General features: G+C 45.5%; 1 protein-coding gene and 2 long non-coding RNA genes across 5 annotated transcripts in view; 1 reads left to right on the top strand and 2 right to left on the bottom strand.

Annotated features, from left to right (window-relative positions):
* Positions 1-22,219, bottom strand: part of SPEG (striated muscle enriched protein kinase) — a 519,092-nt gene that overhangs the window by 343,686 nt on the left and 153,187 nt on the right. The window lies entirely within an intron of this gene.
* LOC134944914 (uncharacterized) overlaps positions 1-22,219 on the top strand; it is a 67,007-nt gene that overhangs the window by 21,002 nt on the left and 23,786 nt on the right. Inside the window, exon 3 of one of the 2 annotated variants that reach the window (XR_010181984.1) lies at positions 2,397-2,790. This is a non-coding gene — a long non-coding RNA (uncharacterized LOC134944914). Of the gene's footprint in view, positions 1-2,396; positions 4,266-22,219 lie in introns of those variants that run through there. The other variant, XR_010181983.1, reaches the window with a different exon arrangement.
* The window catches only part of LOC134944915 (uncharacterized), a 66,644-nt gene that overhangs the window by 20,674 nt on the left and 23,751 nt on the right, over positions 1-22,219 (bottom strand). For both annotated transcript variants that reach the window (XR_010181985.1, XR_010181986.1), the window contains exon 2: positions 2,465-2,507. This is a non-coding gene — a long non-coding RNA (uncharacterized LOC134944915). The remainder of the gene's footprint in view (positions 1-2,464; positions 2,508-22,219) is intronic.

The following is a 22,219-nucleotide window of genomic DNA, read 5'->3' as shown; positions in this document are numbered from 1 at the left end:
GCTGTATCAGGACTTTTGCTCTGATTCCCGCATATCTCCCTGCTGTCATGGGAGCACTGTCCCACCATCCAGTCGTATTAGGACTTTTGCTCTTATTCCCGTATGTGCTAATTAAGAAGAGTATTGGTTGTACAAAAAGAACCTAAAAATCACAAAAATTGCTGATTCACAATTTATTAACATTATAACATAACAAAGTATACACACAGTATACACACAGATTAGAGAATACTAACAATATCACACCATGCAAACACATGAAATGAACAGAGGCTGCTCACACTAAATAATGATGTTTTGTTATGTTTGTACTCTCCTGTTTTGCATGTATTTGCAGATTTATTTGCACATATTCCCCCACATTTGGAGGGGGTGTGGATTATTAGATGTACAGTCAATAGGTTGACCACTAATGGTAGACATGCATTAGGTTGACAGGGTCAAAAGGTCAAAATAGAATAGATAGACAGTGGAAATGGTCAACAGGGTCAAAAGGCTGACATGGAAATGGTCAACACAAAAAGGTAGACATTTTTTTTTTTTTGGGGGGGGGGGGCGGGGGCGTGTTTTGTCACTTTTCTGCCCTACTAGTGTACCACGTCCCCGCACATGGCTCGCTTTGCTACCGGTCAAGTTGCCTCGCTCTACTACCACTGCGCTTGGCACAGGTTACTATTCCCAATCGTAGTCCAGGTGGATGGTAAAGTATGGCATGTCGACCTTTTGACCATATCGAACTTTTGACCCTGTCGACCTTTTGAATTATCTGCCTTTTACTTGTCGACCTTTTGACTGTCTACCTTTTGACCCTGTCGACCTAATGCATGGCTACCATTATTGCTCGACCTTTTGACTAGACCTTTTTAGTGTAGATTAAATAATCCACACCCCCTCCAAATGTTGGGGAATATGTGCAAATAAATCTGCAAATATATGCGAAACAATAGAGTACTATATACCGGATACCGTTTGTAGGCTACATTTAACTACCTATAGTAGCCGAGCACCACAGATGGTTTTTTTTTCTTCCTCTTCTGATTCCTAGATAATTGGGAAAGATACTTTTTTTTATGAGAGGGGCAGGAAGGAACCACACACCACTCCTTGTATGTCCCAATTAGGTAAATATAAAAGTTACAGTAAGAGGTATGTTAAGAAAGCGTCCTATTCATTTACTAGGTACTAGTGACAACACTGAAACGGCAGCATAACCATTCGCTAGAATCCAGTGACATTACTGAAAATGCAGTCTACTCTTTTACTAGCAACTTATCCATCACTACGAAACCAGAGACAGCAATGACTATGCAGGGTATACATTTACTAGGATCCACTGACATCAATAAGAATGCAGCTTAACAATTAACCAAGAACCAGTGACATCACTGATAATGCAGCCTATCCATTTCCTAGAACCAGTGGTATTACTGAGGATGCAACTTTAACCATTCGCTAGGAAGCAGAGGTATCACTGATAATGCAGCCTTTCCGTTCCCTAGGAACCAGTGGCATTACTCAAGATGCAGCTTAACCATTCACTAGGAACCAGTGACATCACTGATAATGCAGTGACATCACCGATATTGCAGCATATCCATTCCCTAGGAACCAGTGGCATTACTGAGATTGCAGCTTATTTATAGAGTAGGAACCAGTGATATTAGTATCCATGGTAAAATCGTAACATAAATTAAGATCCTTTCTTTCTAGACAGCCCGAGAAAATGATACATTTTGTAATATAGGGCTATATTTGCGAAGCAGCTGCGCTTCTTGGTGGGTCTCAGGTAAAAATGTAAAGCAACACTCACATTAAAAGTGTAAAGCCTGGCGTGCACTCACATTAAGTGTAAAGCCCAGTGTGCACTCATATTAAGTGTAAAGCCCAGTGTGCACTCACATTGAGTGTAAAGCCTAGCATGTACCCTCATTAAGTGTAAAGCCCAGCGTGCACTCACATTAAGTGTAAAGCCCAGTGTGCACTCACATTAAGTGAAAAAGCCCAGCGTGCAGTCACGTTTAATGTAAAGCCCAGCATGCACTCACATTAAGTGTAAAGCCTAGTGTGCACTCACATTAAGTGTGAAGCGCAGCATGCACTCACAATCAAGTTTAAATCCTGGCATGCTGTACACTCAATGTGAGTGCCACTGCTTCATAAATATAGCCCATAGAATGCTGCTGCAACTGCTCTAGTGATTTCACTATGTGTTCCTAACAATCTTTTATGTAATGAAACCTTTATATCCAATACTGACAGACTTGTTTAGCTCTTGGAACTTTTATTACATATACAGTACATTTGTGAATGTTATAAGTCGCTATTTGGTATAAATCGGCACCTATTATGTTTAGTGTTTTTTTAATTGATAAAATGTTTATTACTTTATTATTTAGAAATAAAACTATATTAAAAAAGCGCACAAATGATGGGTGTTGAAGTACATGATGGTAAAGCAACGCACCATGAGTAAAACGTCCGAAGACCCTCCGTGAGTGTCCTGATTTCTACAGAGGAGAAAGAGAAGCAATTGAGTTAAAGGCCAAATAACTAGGTGTTCATTGAATGTATGGACAACCCTTCATTGATCCTGACTACGCTTCACAATCTAATCTACTGCAGAAGATCCAGTTGGTAGAAGATTTACATTGCATCAATTAATAATGACTCCAGCAGGAATTCTTGTACCATTGTCATGGCAATGGCCGCTAGCCCTGTCACCATCACTTAAGGAGTTTAAAGCTCTACAATAATGTGCAGAAACATGAAGTAATGATCCCCTATAAAAAGGTGGGTGTAGCAATTATTCTGCAAGTGTTCCTATTTTACTAGCAGGTTAGTTATAGGTCTCCGCGGTGCTGATGGTTACAGATCTGGTCGTTAATAGAATATAGGTATGCTGATCTTTAGCAGGACATAAGTGGCATAAAGAATGTGCAACGTGAGGCTTGTATGAACATACAGAAAGTGCTATCAGAAAACCATATTACGCAAGAACATCATGTTGCAAAATGAAGCTGTAGCCCAGGTGTGTATATATATATATATATATACTGTATCAGGGCTTGACAATTTTTTCTAACATCTAGGAGCCCGATCACCATGAACACCCCCACCCACCTCACACATAATAAAATATCCCCACCCAACGCCCTCCCGCCTGCAGCAACACTACTGAGCAGCTTCCTCCCAACCCCGAGCAAACTAACCCCCCAGACACACAACTAAGAGGGTAGCCCCCAGCAAACCAGCCTTCCGCAGACATATTGCTATACAGCTACCCCAAGGCAAACGACAATCAGCCCTCCCTGTAGCCACATAACTACTATCATATGCACAATGGGCCTGATTCAGATGTGGTTGGAGTAGCAGCGTATGCCGCAAAGTACCAAGGGCCCTCATTCCGAGTTGTTCGCTCGCTAGCAGATTTTAGCAGCATTGCACACGCTAGGCCGCCGCCCTCTGGGAGTGTATCTTAGCTTAGCAGAATTGCGAACGAAAGATTAGCAGAATTGCGAACAGAAAATTCTTAGCAGTTTCTGAGTAGCTCGAGACTTACTCCTACACTGCGATCAGCTCAGCCCGTTTCGTTCCTGGTTTGACGTCACAAACACGCCCTGCGTTCGGCCAGCCACTCCCCGTTTCTCCAGACATTCCCGCGTTTTTCCCTGACACGCCTGCGTTTTTCCGCACACTCCCAGAAAACGGCCAGTTTCCGCCCAGAACACCCACTTCCTGTCAATCACACTCCGATCACTTCAACGATGGAAATTCTTCGGTCGGACATGAGTAAATCTACTAAGTTTTGAGCTAAAATACTTCGCGCATGCGCATTGCGTACCGTGCGCATGCGCATTTTCGCCTTAATCGCTCCGTTTCGCTCCGTTGCGAAAATCGGCAAAGAGCAAACAACTCGGAACGACCCCCAATGTTCGGTACTTTGCGCATTTGCAGTACAGGCCTGCGCTGTCAGTCTCACCATGGCATCAGACTGTTTCTCCAAACGGAAGCGTTTCACTGCCATTACAGGGGAGGGGTGAGGCCAGGATCTCTATCAGAGGATGGAGATTTCCTGGCCTTTAGGTAGGACTTGCTGCAGTCGACTTGCATGACCCCATGTGGCCACAAAATGTTATTATAAACAACAAGCTTTAATCCACAGCACCCAGCATCTGCCTGAGGTATGTGACCACACCATATACTGTATATATTTTAATACAGAAGTGTTGTTTCTTTTTTGCTGCATAAAACATTTTTTCCAAATATGTCCCTAAATTGTTGTTTGTTTGTTTGTTTGTTTGTTTTTTTAAATGATCAAATTGTGTAAATAATAGCATTGTAACCTTGATTCAGTTTAATTTTATTACCAAATCTGCAAATGTATTAAAACATATATCACATACTTTCAATATACAATTACAATCCTCAAACGGGGGCATGACTCGCGATTGCGGCACTGGAGATTTTTAAATGTTGGGAGGTATGATATCTCACACCTGCTATATACCTCAATATCGTATACTTCCAATATATTACTATTATATCTTATATTTTGTCATCATGTATGTATGCATGTCACACCTACTGTACATGGCGCACGCCGCACACGCCTTGGACAAGCAATCATCTGGAGAGGAGAACAGGGATCAGAAGGAAGTATAATAAGAAGGGGCTGCTGAGGTGACCCCGCAGACGGGATGTGGTTGGAATCCTGGCAGTCAGAATCCCGACAGTCAAAATACGATGCCGAAATTCCGACCGCCAGAATGCTGGCAGCGCCGCTACAGCTATTCCCACTCCTGGGTGTCCACGACCCCCAAGATGTGGGAATAGAACCTGTGGCGAGCGAAGTGAGCCACCGAGCCTGCAGCGTGGTGAGCGTAGAGAGCTCGCAAGGGGCTTCGTTCTACTCGCCCCCTCCCGGCAATCTGACGGTCGGGATTCCGGCGTCGGGATTTTGACCGCTGGGATCCCGTACCCAACCCCCGCAGACACCTGATCCATTTGGGTCCGGAAAGGATCTGGAATGGGGTATGATGTGAGGGGTCTGGAAAGGGATGGAACGGGGCAGGATCAGGTACACTGACTCGGAGACTAGGTAGGAAACAGGTCAGGCCAGAGGTGACAGCTGGAGACACTGACAGCCGGCACATGCCTGAGCTCTGCCACCATCTTTATATGTCTTACTCTTTGCTAGTAGCTGTGCAGCAGGGTTACTTCTGCCCTGCAACACCACTCTCTGCCCCTGCTGCTGCAGCACCTCTTACTGCCCTGGCTGCTGCAGCACCTCTTCCTGTCCTGGCTGCTGTAGCACCTCTCTCTGCCCCATCTGCTGCAGCATCTTTCTCTACCCCGGCTGCTGCAGCACCTCTCTCTGCCCCCCTGTTGAAGCACTGTTATGCACACCAGTGCCTGCAGGAATGTACTGGTGTTTGAACTGTTATGCAAAACAAATGGACTCACAGACAAACTGGGGAATATGACATAACGTACACAGAAGGTGATAGGGTAACAAAATACACACACAGTGAACAGAGAAGCCCAGAGGCTAAGGAACTGGGTATCTCCCTTGTATTAGAACTGCTCAGATGTAAAAAGCAAGATGTTGTGTTTTAATACGTAGAGAACCCGAAATGCTGTTGCTAAGGGCAACAGCAAAACCCTAAAGGGTTACCAACGGGTGTGGCAGTAAACTCCTTGGTCAGAGATGGAATGATAGACACAAGGAGAGCCTCCACAATCCTGATTCTCACTTGCAGTGCACAGGTTTAAGCTTACTGCCACTAAACTGACCCCTGACACCTAGCACAGTGAGACAGGATTAGACAGGCAAGTGTTAGAATACAGCCGCAAACTTGCTAAGTTTACAGAGTAATAACAGAACCCCAGCAAGCTAAACGACTGACTCCAGTCTTACTGCTAGGTCTGGATTGGCAGAGTGTAATACCAAATCCCCAGGCCTATTTGCAGTAAGCAACAAACAAATACAAAGCTACACAGTACTGGCTAACTTTCATGAACTGACTAACCAACAGAGATTCAGCAGCATCTGCTTACCCTGAAAAGAGGCCTTATAAAGCAGGTGCTGTCCACGCCCCACTCAGACCTCACAGACTGTGAGCACAAAAACCAGCACCGGATCCCCTGCCGTGCACAGAGCCTATAACCACTGCACAGCAAAAGACCCGAACCGGAGTATCAGCTGCGCTCAGGTTACTCCACTAGCACTTGTCTCCCGGTTGCCATGACGACGTGGCAGCACAGGGCAGGAGACCCTAACAGTACCCCCCCTCTGACGAGGGGTCAAAGAACCCCTACCACCGGGTTTATCGGGGAACTGCGAGAAGAAAGAGCGTATCAGTCTGGGGGCATGAAGATCACAACTGCGCACCCACGACCGCTCCTCCGGGCCATACCCCTTCCAGTGCACCAAAAATGACAGCCGACCCCGAACCACCTTGGAGTCAAGAATCCTTTCAACAACAAACTCCCTCTGGCCACGTATCAGAAGAGGGGAAGGTCTTCCACTGAAAGAAGGATTACTAATCGCCCGTTTTAAAAGGGAACAATGAAATGTTTTATTGATACCCAAAGAACGGGGCAGATCTAACTGAAATGCCACCGGATTGATAACCCTGGTGATCTTATAAGGGCCGATGAACCGGGGCCCTAACTTATGAGATGGCTGTCTCAACTTCAAATTCTTGGTAGACAACCAGACGAAGTCTCCTAATTTGAAGCTGCAGGGTCTTTTCCGCTTATCAAAAACCCTTTTGGTCACTAATGACACAGACACAAGGGCTTTCTTCACTTTCCGCCAAATACCTCAAAGGACCGAAACCACAGAGGAACCACCAGGCGTGGAGTCCAGGGGGTCAAAAGAATTGGCCTTAGGACGATGCCCATACACACAAAGGAAGGGAGAGATCCCTGTAGCAGAGTGAGCCGCGTTGTTATAGGCAAACTCCGCCATGGACAGATGAGCAACCCAGTCAGTCTGACACTTGGAGACATAACACCTGAGGAACTGCTCCAAGGACTGGTTCACCCTTTCAGTCTGCCCATTAGACTGCGGATGGTAGCCTGACGACAAGCTGACAGAAATCTGGAGATCGGAACAAAATGCCCTCCAGAATTTGGCCACAAACTGGGATCCGCGGTCAGAGACCACATCAAGTGGCAACCCGTGGAGACGCACAACATGCAGCATAAATAATTCAGACAGGCGTCTGGCTGATGGCAGCCCAACCAGTGGAACGAAGTGCGCCATCTTCGAAAACCTGTCAACGACAACCCAGATGGCTGTCATCCCCGAGGATTTGGGCAAGTCCACCACAAAATCCATTGAAATGTGGGTCCATGGCTTAGATGGGATAGAGAGTGGATGTAATGGGCCAACAGAAACCCCTCTAGGAGTCTTATTTCGGGCACAGATGTCACATGCCCGAACCCACTGATCCACATCCTTAGCCACCGAGGGCCACCACACCGCCCTAGATAGCAACTCCCGAGTTCTGGCAATACCCGGGTGACCTGCCGACTTCTTGGCATGGAATTCCAGGAACACTCGCTGTCTTAACCTAGGAGGCACAAACAAAAGACCTACCGGAAGGTCTGGAGGAGCCTGCTCCTGTGCTCTAAGGACTAATGATAAGAGGTCCTGGGTAATGCCCACTTTAATACATGATGGGGAAACAATGGGCAACGGCTCCTCGGTGGTCTCCTGGATTGGAGCAAAACTCCGCGAGAGCGCATCAGCCTTGATGTTTTTTGACCCAGGGCGATATGTTATCAAAAAATTAAAGCGAGCAAAAAACAAAGCCCATCGTGCCTGCCTGGCATTGAGACGCTTCGCTGACTCTAAATATGCCAGATTCTTATGGTCAGTGAGAATTGAGACCACAAACTTAGCCCCCTCAAGCCAGTGTCTCCACTCCTCGAGTGCATCCTTAATAGCCAACAATTCCCGGTTACCCACGTCATAATTCATCTCGGCAGGCGAAAATTTACGGGAAAAGTAAGCACAGGGATGAAGGCGATTATCAGACACTCCCATCTGAGAAAGCACTGCCCCAATACCCATCTCAGAGGCATCCACCTCCACCACAAAAGGACGCTCTGGATCTGGGTGTCGCAGCACCTTGGCCGAAACAAATGCCCTTTTGAGACGGGCAAAAGCCGCTTTAGCCTCACAAGACCAGTGAGCAACATCCGCCCCTTTCTTAGTGAGTGCCACCAAGGGCGCCACTATAGACGAAAATCCAGCGATAAATCGTCTATAAAAATTCGCAAAGCCCAGGAAACGCTGAAGCGCCTTCAAACTAGTGGGCTGCACCCAATCCAGGACTGCCTGTACCTTGGAACCCTCCATTTGGAAACCTTCTGGGGAGATAATATATCCTAGAAATGCGATTTGCTGAACTTCAAATTCGCACTTCTCCAGCTTCGCCCCAAGCCGGTGGTCTCTGAGTTTCTGGAGGACTAAGCGTACATGCTTCCGATGTTCCTCCAGGGAATGGGAGAAGATTAGGATGTCATCTAAGTATACAACTAAGAATCTATCCAAATATTCCCTGAGCACATCATTCATGAAATCCTGGAAGACTGCCGGGGCATTACAGAGCTCAAAAGGCATCACCAAATATTCATAATGCCCTGAGTGGGTATTAAAGGCAGTCTTCCATTCATCCCCCTCTATTATTCGGATTAGATTGTACGCACCGCGTAGGTCAATCTTAGAAAAAATGGTGGCAGTACGAAGCTGGTCAAACAAGACCGAAATGAGAGGCAGTGGGTATGAGTTTTTAATCGTGATACGGTTCAATTCCCTGAAGTCGATGCAGGGTCGCAACGAACCGTCCTTTTTACCCACGAAGAAGAACCCCGACCCAACTGGAGACTGTGAAGGTCTGATAAATCCCTTAGCCAAGTTCTCCTGAATGTACTCTGCCATAGCCTGAGTCTCAGGACGTGACAGGGAGTACAACCTGCTCTTGGGAAGCTTAGCATTTGGCAACAAATCAATGGCACAGTCATAGGGGCGATGGGGAGGTAGTACCTCTGCAACTTTTTTGGAGAACACGTCCGCAAAATCTGCATAACACCCTGGCAATCCTGGCAAACTTAGCTGCGAGAGCCTGACTGGAAGGCTCAAGCAACTCCTGAAACAATCAGTACCCCAACTAAGAATCTCCCCAGAGACCCAGTCAAATTGAGGATTGTGGGCCCTTAACCAGGGTAACCCCAACACCAATGGGGCAAAAGTACAGACAGTCACATAAAAGGACAACTCCTCAGACTGTGTGGCTCCAATAAACAAAGAAATCTGGCTAGTGCAAGAGGTAATTTTACCTTGGGATAATGGTTCCCCGTTTAACCCACAAATCTCAATTTCCGATGCCAAGGGTACTAAGGGAACAGAGTGTTTTAGGGCGAATTGGCGGTCCATAAAAACCCCGTCGGCCCCACTGTCCACAAAGGCCTCAGTCTTGACAGTTTGACCGAGGATCTTCAAGGTCACCGGAATGATAAAAGTCTTCTTGGGAAATTCTGACTTCTGGCCTGACAGGATATTTCCCATCACCCTCAGGCCCTGAAGTTTTCCGGCTTTTCTGGGCATGATACTACCACATGACCTTTATTCTCACAGTACAAACACAACCCCTGCTGTCTCCTCCGCGTCTTCTCACGCGAGGAGAGGCGGGTAGCCCCAATCTGCATAGGCTCCTCAGAAAATTCCTCAGAGTCTGAGGTTCCCTTGGGAAGGAAGGAAATCTCAGTCTCCCTTTCAAGCCTACGCTCTCTCAGCCGTCTATCCACCCGGATGGATAACTGCATGAGCTGATCCAAGCTATCAGGCAAGGGATATTGTACCAGTTGGTCCTTTATCTGGTTAGAAAGACTTCTTCGGTACTGGTGTCTCAGGGCTGGGTCATTCCACTGGGTATCATGGGCCAACCTCCGAAACTCCGTACAGTAAACCTCAACTGGCCTTCGCCCTTGCTTAAGGATCGAAATCTGAGCCTCGGCTGAGGCCGTCTTGTCAGGGTCATCATACAACATGCCCAGTGCCGTAAAAAAAGCATCAACACTTTTAAGCGACGGACAGTCAGGCTGCAAACCATATGCCCAGACCTGTGGGTCTCCTTGTAGCAAGGAAATCACTATGCCCACCCGCTGAATCTCCGACCCAGAAGACTGAGGCCTAAGCCGGAAGTATAGCTTGCAGCTCTCCTTGAAACAAAAGAACTGCGAGCGATCTCCAGAAAAACGATCCGGGAGATTTACTTTCGGCTCCTTAACCCCTGCAGGTGCTGCTGCTGCGGGAGCTCCGCCAGCAGCCTGGGAGGTGTGCATTTTAATGGACAAATCATTAAATTGCCGAGTCAGGACCTGCACCTGATCGACCACCTGTTGCAACGTATTTTGAGGGGTATGCTCCATATTCCCACAAAATTTCAACAGGAGTATTAGGCTGCTGAATATGTTATGCACACCAGTGCCTGCAGGAATGTACTGGTGTTTGAACTGTTATGCAAAACAAATGGACTCACAGACAAACTGGGGAATATGACATAACGTACACAGAAGGTGATAGGGTAACAAAATACACACACAGTGAACAGAGAAGCCCAGAGGCTAAGGAACTGGGTATCTCCCTTGTATTAGAACTGCTCAGATGTAAAAAGCAAGATGTTGTGTTTTAATACGTAGAGAACCCGAAATGCTGTTGCTAAGGGCAACAGCAAAACCCTAAAGGGTTACCAACGGGTGTGGCAGTAAACTCCTTGGTCAGAGATGGAATGATAGACACAAGGAGAGCCTCCACAATCCTGATTCTCACTTGCAGTGCACAGGTTTAAGCTTACTGCCACTAAACTGACCCCTGACACCTAGCACAGTGAGACAGGATTAGACAGGCAAGTGTTAGAATACAGCCGCAAACTTGCTAAGTTCACAGAGTAATAACAGAACCCCAGCAAGCTAAACGACTGACTCCAGTCTTACTGCTAGGTCTGGATTGGCAGAGTGTAATACCAAATCCCCAGGCCTATTTGCAGTAAGCAACAAACAAATACAAAGCTACACAGTACTGGCTAACTTTCATGAACTGACTAACCAACAGAGATTCAGCAGCATCTGCTTACCCTGAAAAGAGGCCTTATAAAGCAGGTGCTGTCCACGCCCCACTCAGACCTCACAGACTGTGAGCACAAAAACCAGCACCGGATCCCCTGCCGTGCACAGAGCCTATAACCACTGCACAGCAAAAGACCCGAACCGGAGTATCAGCTGCGCTCAGGTTACTCCACTAGCACTTGTCTCCCGGTTGCCATGACGACGTGGCAGCACAGGGCAGGAGACCCTAACAAGCACCCCTCTCTGCCTGGCTGCTACAACACCTCTCTCTGATTAGAAGCTGCAACGTAACATGTATAAGTGGCTCTACCGTGGTGTAACATGTATAAATGACTCTACTGTGGTGTAACGTGTTTAAATGACTCTTCTGTGGTGTAATGTGTATAAATGACTCTTCTGTGGTGTAATGTGTATAAGTGGCTCTACCCGTGGTGTAACGTGTATAAATGACTCTTCTGTGGTGTAACGTGTATAAATGACTCTTCTGTGGTGTAACGTGTATAAATGACTCTTCTGTGGTGTAATGTGTATAAATGACTCTTCTGTGGTGTAATGTGTATAAGTGGCTCTACCCATGGTGTAACGTGTATAAATGACTCTTCTGTGGTGTAACATGTATAAATGACTCTTCTGTGGTGTAACGTGTATAAATGACTCTTCTGTGGTGTAATGTGTATAAATGACTCTTCTGTGGTGTAATGTGTATAAGTGGCTCTACCGTGGTGTTACATGTATAAATGACTCTACTGTGGTGTAACGTGTATAAATGACTCTTCTGTGGTGTAATGTATATAAATGACTCTTCTGTGGTGTAATGTGTATAAGTGGTTCTACCCGTGGTGTAACGTGTATAAATGACTCTTCTGTGGTGTAACGTATATAAATGACTCTTCTGTGGTGTAACGTGTACGCCTCCGATAGTCGCTCAGTTGTGCCACCATTGAATTTTGACCGCATCTGAATCAGTCCGTACGTGCAGAAATGTGTACACAGTTGTTATTTTGTATGTAGCATGCATGACTGCAAAAGTGGGCCTCATTCAGTTGCACCTGCGCCCATCATTGCAAAGCACTGATTTTCGGTACTTTACACATGCGTGTGCGTAAATGGGGCCTGCGACATAGGAAGCAGGACGTCAGCAGACTGTCAGTGACTGACAGTCTTCTTCCATCGGGGGGGAAGCCGTGACGGTCCTCCAATTGTGAAAACGGAGGCATGTCGCCGCCGTTTAGGGGGCCGAAATAGGCCAGGGATCTCTGTGTTAGGATGGAGATTTCCTGGCCTCTCTGACGGGCAGCTTGGTGAGTCAGTGATCCGATGCCTACGACGTAGGACGCAGGTCGGGTCACTAATGCAGCAGGAGGCGTCTGCATGTAAAAGCAACCTCCTGCTCTCTCAAAATACAGTACAGCACGATTTGCTAGTAATAGAGCATCCAACCACACCTAAATGACCCACAGTGGGCAATAGTTTTGCTATAAGGATGTAACAGCAAATCCATGTAAATCACCTATAATTACTGTCTTTATGTGACCTGTTAGTACTGCAAATATGTATATAGCACAGCAACAACTGCAGCATTGTGTTAATATTTACACTGCATCAAACCAGCAGATATGCCTTTTATGTGCTTATCTATGTGCTAATCCTGGTGACACCTTTTCAAGAGTCTGAATAAATATCAATATATGTGGCCTAGACCTACTGTACGTAAGATGCTGATTTTGCTCCCCTCCGTCCTCCATATGTCAAAAGAACAAATGTGTTATGTCAGTGCCCCGCAGAGCTCAGTGGGTAATGGATGAACTGACTTTGCCATGCAGCCTATGACAGCCATCTTACATGCACTTGATATTTTCTACACTGTATAGGTGGGCTCTATACTCTGATACTCACAAATATATGCAGCTGACAGGACATATAAGATAAGAATGTCTTCTGCCTGTAGCAAATGACCCTGAATATCACTTACAGGCCAGATTAAAGCTCTGAGACCAACATTACTCACAGCTGCACCTGAGTCAGACCCATTCCTGGACCCTGACTGACTGACTGACCTGGAGAGGGGATGGAGTCCGGAAAAGGGTCAGGGCTGCTCGCTTGGCAATGTGGGCCACCAGATAGTATATAAACATATGGCACCATGGGAAAGTGAAACAGGATCCGATTCCGAGGCGAGGTGCGGAGCGAGTGTGGTAGCGGGGCAGGGCCGGGAGAGCAGAGCAGACGCATCTCCCGCCATTTTACTTGCTATCTTTATGCAGCAACCTTTGGGTAAGTTACCCCTATACCCATCCATAAGTAATAAAGTGATTATTCTCTCTAGTATAGAGTGCAGTCAACAGATATCCCACCTGCTTCAAACACTGATATAACTGTCTATGGAGTGTAATCTGATTTTAGGTCGTTATCAGTCACAAATTACACATTACATATAGGAGTGCAGCTATAGCTGACACATGTCTCTCTCTGCCTCGAGTAAGATCACAGCCTCGTCCCCTGCACTTATACAGCGGGTGGGGCTACTACAGGACATGCTAGAGCACTGCAGTGAGGAGCCGCCGGCCTGTAGCCGGGGAGGGGGCTCTGTGCTCGCAGTACTTGTCACACACGCACTGTATTACTGTATCTGCATGGTGGTGCCTATAAAATAGTAGATGAGAGGCCAGGCAATTGCTATACAGATGTATATACACAGTCATGCATAACACTTCCAGCAAAAGCCATTGTATTCCAGTAATATGCTATGAGGCACCCAGGTTTGTGATAGTTTTTCTGCTCTTTCTAATTGGAATATTATTATTATTATTAACATTTATTTATATAGTGCTGGCAAGTCCATATCTGTAATGGGTGCAGGGTGTGCGTTGCACACAGGCCTCGGGGGTCCAGGGGGGCTACACCACTCACCCTGCTCCTGTAGTCTATACTTACCTTTCAGCCAGTGGGCGCAAAACTCTCAGATAAAATAGAGCCTGCACCATATTCCCGGAGATCTGCACATGCACAGGGGATTTTGGCACAGTGCCAGAGTCTGTTTGGCACATACTGTACATCGGTGAGAGAATGGGGCCTGCACTTAGGGGCAGATTTAACAACAAGTCATATTGTTGTTATTACTTGTTACCAGCGTTGGCAGAAGCCCCTGAGCTGTAGTGCCGGCCACACAATGTGCGGGGGTAGTGGTTGGGGGTGGGATGTTATGCCGTTTGTAATATAAACACACCAGACAAAATAATATGTAATGTGGAAAGACAAGTGGTATAAGGGTGGGTACACACCAGAACGATATAGGACCGATTGGCCGTATTGCAATTGTGCATACAAACTAGACACACTAGGCCACGTGCAATTGTGCATACACACTAGACAAATCATCTAGTGTGTACGCACAATTGCACGCTCCCGACGGTCGTATGCGACATCCTCCGGTTGGCCCTGCTGTACAGTCAACCTGAAGATGTTGCATGCGACCCGGCTCCTTGTAACGAAGGACAGAACATTGATCGTTCCGTTCTTCATTACATCAGGCTGGTGTGTACGGGCAATCAGGGATGGTCCAGGCCGAAGGAAATTCGGTCTGACCATTGGCCCGATTGCCCATCGTTCAGATGTGTACCCACCCTAAGTTCAACGACGCGGGATGTGAACATGCATGTAGATGGTGTCACTAAAACTACTGCATTAGAATGTCTAAGGTATTGATACAATGCAATATGTGCTTACCGGGGAGCTGACCATTCATGTCTCACTGACCACCATGACCTGGCCAGATAACTCTAGAAGGTTTTACAGCAGAATAATACAGAGAGGCAGAAGCCCTCCTAGCAAGATTTCAGGTCGGCCCCTGTCATGCACAAGGGCAACATCCAAACATTCACGCATGGGAATTTGATAGGGAAGACGGGATAGAGTATCAGATGACGAATTGGACAGGCATGTCATACCTGACCATCGTAATTTGGTATAGATCCGGCTTTTATGTAGATCCAGCTTTTTCCATGTATTCACGTTGTATTTAGTTTGGATCTGACTTTTTGTAGATCCATTTTTTCCTAGATATTCAGGGGTCTGTGTATTATTAACCACTTGCCTGGCATGGTCGCATCAGATGCGACCACACCAGCAAGTACTTTATATGATCTGGGAGTAAATGTATTACCTGTCGTTATGAGGGAAAAGCGGTATCAGTGCACATTATGTGCACTATACCGCTTCTCCCCCATGTATGATGGCTGCAGAGTGTGCACAGTTACAGGGGGCTATGCACCCCTGTTCATATCCGCACTGCTATCTGAAAGATAGCAGGCCGATATGCGAGGGAAATTTATGAACAGTCAGTTTTGACACTTGCAGCTGTCGATTTCGACAGCTGCATGTGGCGATGCCCATATACCACAGCAGGGACAGAGCTGTCCCTGCTGCGGAGGGCGCCGGCTCCACACTGCGCTGGGGATCTCGTGTGAGTAGACCGGGACAGGGAGACACAGCGCTTCAGCACTGAGTTGAAGCGCTGTGTGCTCGGGGGATATCGCTGGAGGGGGGAGCAATTCGGCAGACAAGATGTTAATACATCTTGTTGATGTCCCTTTCTGATTCACCTTGTAAATGAGGCAAAGCAGGAAGTGTTATAGTTCAGCTATAATACATTTCCCCCCAGGTCGCACAGGATGCGACCAGTCAGATACACAGTGTTTGCAGTTACATGGAAGATAAACTTCCCACTGCTGCTGCTTTCACAGGGACTGGAAGGTCCCTCTGCTTTCCCGCACACTCCCCCAGCGTTTACCGTGCTGCTGATTATTGCTGATTGGTCAGCACGGCAGGAACCCCCACCCTGAGCGACTGCAGACAATGGCAGCCACTGGAGAAGTGTAAAGTAACCCCCCAAATCCCCCCTGTGTACCTGGCGTCTGTCCGGCTGAAAGTCATGATGGTCGCAATGTCGACCAATGTTCCGATGTTTGAAAAAACATAATTTGTGTTTTACAAATAAATATATATATATATATATATATATATATATAAAAAGGTTTTTTTTTACTAAAATCATCTTGGTTAAGGTCAAATATATGTTCTTCACCTCATTCACTTATAAAAACAACAACAATTTCTGATCCTTTTTTTGAAAACAAATTGTCAGTTAAGTGGTTAATCATGGAATTGCTGCTACTATTAATAATCCATATTGCAACAGATATTGTCATTTTGTATGAAGGAATACATAAAATTATGCAGAAAAAGCAGTCTCTACATAATTTTATGAAATAAACGCTTGATTAATAGGCCCCTTATTATGGATCTGTCTTTTTATGGATATTTAAAATGAATCCGGATTTTACACACACTCCCTGGCAGTTACATATTTTTCAGACCTAAATTGTTATTTGTTGCATGCTTTGAACTGATGACAGCCCCTACTACGAACATGCAAATATTTGTTTTGCAGCATGAACACCATTCATTAAATGAGGTTGTATTTGTGAACCGTGATACTGTGCTTAATGCAGAGACCACGTATCTCTATTCAAGGAACAAAAGCAATTCATATTCAATGAACATAAATGGAAATACACATGAAAAAGTATCAACATCATAATTCTATTGGAGTGTTGGAGGCGGCTTTTATTGGAAGCCTTCACATCAGCAGACATTCTAGCATTTTCTGGTTAACACCAATTTGTCTGTAACTCAGTTTGAGTTATTTTAACATTTGTAACATTTATAGTGGCATAAAATCTAAATAGGTTTTCTCATCATAAATATATTATTATTGTCCCTATTAGCAATCTTTAATATTGGCAACTTGGGGGGAATATTTACTAAAGGTTGATTTTTTATTGATTTACAGATATGTCCCTCCACAGCGTGCCCGCCGCATGCGTTGTCTTCACGATTGTGATTATTCGCGCCCACATGGGACTCATTAGCAGAGGCGTACCCACCATGCGATCCTTTGGATTGCTGGGGCATGCTCAGTGCACCCGCACGGCTGCGGGCATGCTAGTTGCGGCAAATTGACTTGCGATTGCCACGGCTAGTGGCAAAGATAAGCTAGGACTCATCTGTAAACAATCTATATCGATGTTGTGTTTCAGGGGCTAAAACACACATTTACTGACAGATGATTGGAAACACAGCATCTTTTTAGGACAATTTTCAACAATTTGAAATTGATTAAATCGATCTTTCATACATATACCCCTTAATATAAAAAATAAGATAGATTGGGCTATTACTGTAATTACTCATTAATTTTCCCGCCATCAAGATGATTACCAATGTTTTACCTTGTTCCATACAGAATGATTGCCCAAATAATACATTTACTGTGCCTCGTCATCTTCTATTTGGCCATTTAACTCAAGCAGCATGTGACAATCACCTCATTTTGGCCCTTATTCAGGTTGGATTGCTTATGCGATCCAATGCGCAGTTTGCTGATGTTTGTGAACAGCACACACGCAGGATCTGTTCTGTGCATGTGCAGACCGGGTCCTGCGATCGCATCTCAGATATGCGATCGCCTCTGCCTGATTGACAGGCAGAGGTGTTCGGGGGAGGGCGGCCGGCATTGCCGTAAACGGGGGCATGTCGCCCCCGTTTTCCGGGAGTGGTGAGGCCTAGGAAAGTTTCCATGGCCTCGCAAGCTAACCTGCGGCGGCAAGCCTGAGTAATCTTAGGCTTACTCAGCATGCCATTGTGATGTTTATCCCACACTGGGATCGCATCAATCGTAGTATTGCTATTGCAAATGCAGGACATTTGCATTGCTAAGGATGACAGTTAAAAAGCTGCTGCGAGTAGTTTGGCAAATACATTCCTTAATGAATGAGGGCATTTGTCTGGTGGTTTGCAAAACCGCCGCTGGATAAATCTAGTGGTTCTTGTTTTGAAAAATTGTGTATTTGCGTCCCTGAACATAGATGAAAAGTTAGAAAGCATATAGTAGGTGCCCACTGGCAAATCTCTGAGCTGGCGGAACAAGCAGAATCCGACTATGCTAGCGTCGCAATGCTGTTTTCTACCTTTAACGCGGCACAAACAGCATTGCAGCAGGGACTTCAGTCAGAGAATTCCGGTTACCTTAACTATACACCTGTCTTAAGTCGCGGTAACGTTATTGATTCTGCGTTAACTGCAGAATCAATAATACAGTTGTGTATATATTGCTACATGTATGGACATTGCAGCTAAAATGAGTATCCTAGTGTGCACAGCACTTCCTCCAGTGATATACTGTGCTCATACAAGAATGCTACCTCCACTGATTCCCCCAAGGATTTTTGCATGCTTCACATTAACAGTTCCTCTGCATTCTCCATCTCTGCATCTTGCCTGCAATCTGTGTAGACACTCTGCTGTGTATTACAGGCCAGGAATAAAAATTGAGCATTGAGCACATGAAGAGTGCAGATTGTTCCTGCACAGTTGGGAGAACTCACAGTTAACACATTCTAATTGATCAGGTAGCAGGAGCTTATGAAAATAAGCACTGAGGAGGGTTTGCCCGCTGCTGCAGATCTGTCAACCTCGCAAGTCACTGACTGTGCAAGTACCACGTCTTGATGCCAAGTGCTAAAAGCCATGCAAGGCTTCGTGATCCAGAGGGTACACTGCCCTTAAAGCAAAAGTATAAGATCTGTGTATGCTTGAGAAAACCTTAAGGCGTAAGGTACAATAAATACCATTGGGATGAAGTTCAGCATGCAGCCACTTGGTCCAGAATATTACATTTTCTGTATGAAATGTATTAATAATACATATATATATATATATATATATATATATATATATATATATACAGTATATATATATATATATATATATATATACACACACCTACATTTGACTCCCTTATTTGCTGCCAGCTTAAGGTCGTTTTATGTACAGTAAGTGAAGGGTAACAATTCAGCAGGCATTCTATGTAGAAAGATGGCACCTACTGCTGCATTATTTACAAGAATGCTTTTACTGTGTGCCAGTATATACATGTTATACTACACTTTTGTTGTATGCTTCCTGCTAGGGGGTTATAATGGGGATCTGCTGGGGTGGTTGTGAGCTGAAAGATGCTGTCCTGGATGTGTGGTAGTGGCTTCCTCATATCCTGGCTGTTATAATGGGGATGTCAGTACTGGGGGGAGGGGTTGTTTGTGAGATGCAAGTTGCAGCCCTGGATGTGTGGCTTATAGTATATCTGGGCTGTGTTGTTATAACGGGGATGGGGGGGAGTTGTAAGCTGCAGCCCTGGATGTGTGGTAGTGGCTTATAGCATATCTGGGCTGTGTTGTTGTGATGGGGATGTCAGTACTGGGAGGGGGGGGGGGAGTTGTAAGCTGCAGCCCTGGATGTGTGGTTGTTGCTTACAGCTGAACGCTCCCCACGTTTAACCGACAGACTTTTTATCTGACAGGCTGACACCATCAGATATCGTGGCCATACACTGTGAGATATTGTCACAGTGTGTATGACCAAAGTATCTGCGTTCCTCCCCTGGGAGCGAACCTTCCCCCATTCCTACCCTTTCAACAGGATTTAGTCACCATCCCAGCGGTCAGCATACCAACGCAAGGATTCCAGCCACCAGAATGCCGGTAGGGGTCCAAGTACTGTTCCCTCGACACCCATAGAGTGGGAATAGAACCTGTAGCGAGCCACTGACCCCGCAAGGGGCTTTGTTACGCTCAACCCCCTCCCGGCATTTTGACGGGCGGGATCCCGACGTCGATCAACCATACCCAACGCCTTTCAACAGGTGGTCGCCCAAGGCAGCACATACGCTGCTAGATAGTGCTGACTATTATATCTTTCGAACATGGTAGACGATTTCACCATACTATTACATAGTAAATAATTACTGCTTGGTCACAGCAATAAACTGTACAATTATTGTCCTGATCAGCAGATTATCATCTGTTCGGTATGATATTTGAACAGTGTATGCCCAGCATAAGCAACTGAGTACAAGCTTTTCTGCTATTAAAATAAAAAACAAGGAATCACCGTTTTATTGCTAAGATTGCACTACTGCATAGTTGTTATCTGGCACAAAAAAAATCTCTTTGTAACAATAGCTTTACAGCCTTTTATTGTTGTATTTGATGGAGAGAGGCTCTCAGGCAGAAATAAGAGTAATGAAGGCTTCGCTGTGCCTTTCTGCACCTCTAGTGTTTAGCACAGGAACGATTTAGATTATTAGGAGATGTAGAGCAGATGGGGGGGGGGAGGCGTACATCCTTAGGCCGTGCTTGCTGCTGAGTCACACTGTCTACGGGTATTGCATTTATGCAGACCCCACGAGAGTTTGTCTGTGACGCTGGGATGTGACGTACTGTCTGTGACATCCATTCTTCCTTCCTTTACCTCTTTGTACGGGGGACGTGATGCTTATGTGGCTGCTTTTCTGCATGTGCCGCAGAATGCTTCTTGTGTTAGGCTTAAAATCCTGTCCAAGCTAAACAGCATAGATTTTCAATAGTGAGTTAATTAGTAATTAATGAACTGGCCAAGTAAGCTCGCTCCCACTATAATTAAAAAAACTATTAGCTTTACATGTTTGGTATCCTGAATGTGTGGTCTCTGTGAAGGGGAAGATATCATTATGTACTGTGCACACTATCAGAGTCCCTTCTTCCCAATGGCTTTTGGGTGCAGGCATAAGGATTAGGAGCTAGTGTAGTTTAGATCTACAGTACAGTAACAATAGGGCAATAAGTACAAGAGTATACCAAATTATGACGAAATGCAGAGGCGGATTGGCCACAGGGTTCACAGGGAAGATTCCCGGTGGGCCGACTCACCCATGGGGCCTGTTTTGTTTGAGGACATGTGGTCCTATTTATAGACATAATGAATAAGATGCAAAATAATTTGCTTATATGAAAATGACTTTGCCACTTAGCCTGTGATTGCAGATGATCTAGTGTATGCTCTGTCTGCCTGCTTGGCTGACATATAAGATTGAGTGAATAGTGATTGGGATACGGTTGGTGTAATAAGCAAGAAAATATATATTTCAAAAGAATGATATAGTTTCCTAAATTCTGAAGGTGTATCATATAATGTGCTCATAATATTTAATTTTATTTCCTTTTAACTACCCCCTTGATGCTGGACATGCCCACTATCTGGAAAGTCTTGGGGGGAGGGTGCTGTTGCCATGGCCCCACTCTGGTGCTGCCCATGTGGGGCCACTAGTACAAATTTTTCCAGGGCCACTTTTTGTTCCCAATCCGCCCCTGACGAAATGTACTAGATTTCGTTTTTTTACCTCATTCAAGACCACTTGTGTTTACCATTGATCTAATGATTTGTGACTGTGCTGCAGGCAGGCAGACATACTTTTCAGGATGTGTAGACGTGGGTGCAATTGTGAGTATGAAGAATTGCGACTGTGCATAAATCTTGCTCCTCACAGTTCTGTTGTCCCACTGCTGCAACTACAAACCCACTTCCTCTTTTTAGTTCTATATTACCTAAATATTTTCCTTTTAATCAAAACCAGGGGCTGCTCTAGTCTATGCAACCGTTTTTTTCCAGGGCTTTAGCAGTCCCAGCAGGGAACTGGAGCAGGAGGACCAATCATAAGCCATAATCAATTGACTGCAGCTTGTCATTGGCCAGCAGACTTACAAATGTCTTCACTGACCTTTAAAGATGGTGAGCTTTGTTGATTTGAGGCAGGGGCTCTAGCTAGGAGGAGGAACCACCTAAGAAGAATATTTGCCTAGGTGGAAATGTGGCTTTAACCACTGTTATTGGTACTACAAATTAAAGCGAGCCACTGGCTCTGCTGCTGTTGTGGAACTAAAGCTGGGTACACACAGGACGACCTCAGCTAGTTAGCAATCAGCACTATTTTGCTGATTGCTAATTAGCGGAGATCGCCAGTGCATATACACTGAACAATATTGATGTATGATATCGTTCAATGATGTCATTTCCCGAACATGCAGCTCAAATATATTAACATTGAGCTGTATTTTCAGTAGATGATGGATAAACGAGACCGACCCGCGGGTGTGCGCCTCGTTCATCGTTCATCCATACACACTGGCCAATATGTTGATAAATCAAT

Source organism: Pseudophryne corroboree, chromosome 7, assembly GCF_028390025.1.
Source record: "Pseudophryne corroboree isolate aPseCor3 chromosome 7, aPseCor3.hap2, whole genome shotgun sequence".
Lineage (NCBI taxonomy): Eukaryota > Metazoa > Chordata > Amphibia > Anura > Myobatrachidae > Pseudophryne > Pseudophryne corroboree.
Note: the sequence above shows the minus strand (reverse complement) of the source record. Positions and strands in the feature narration are given on the sequence as shown.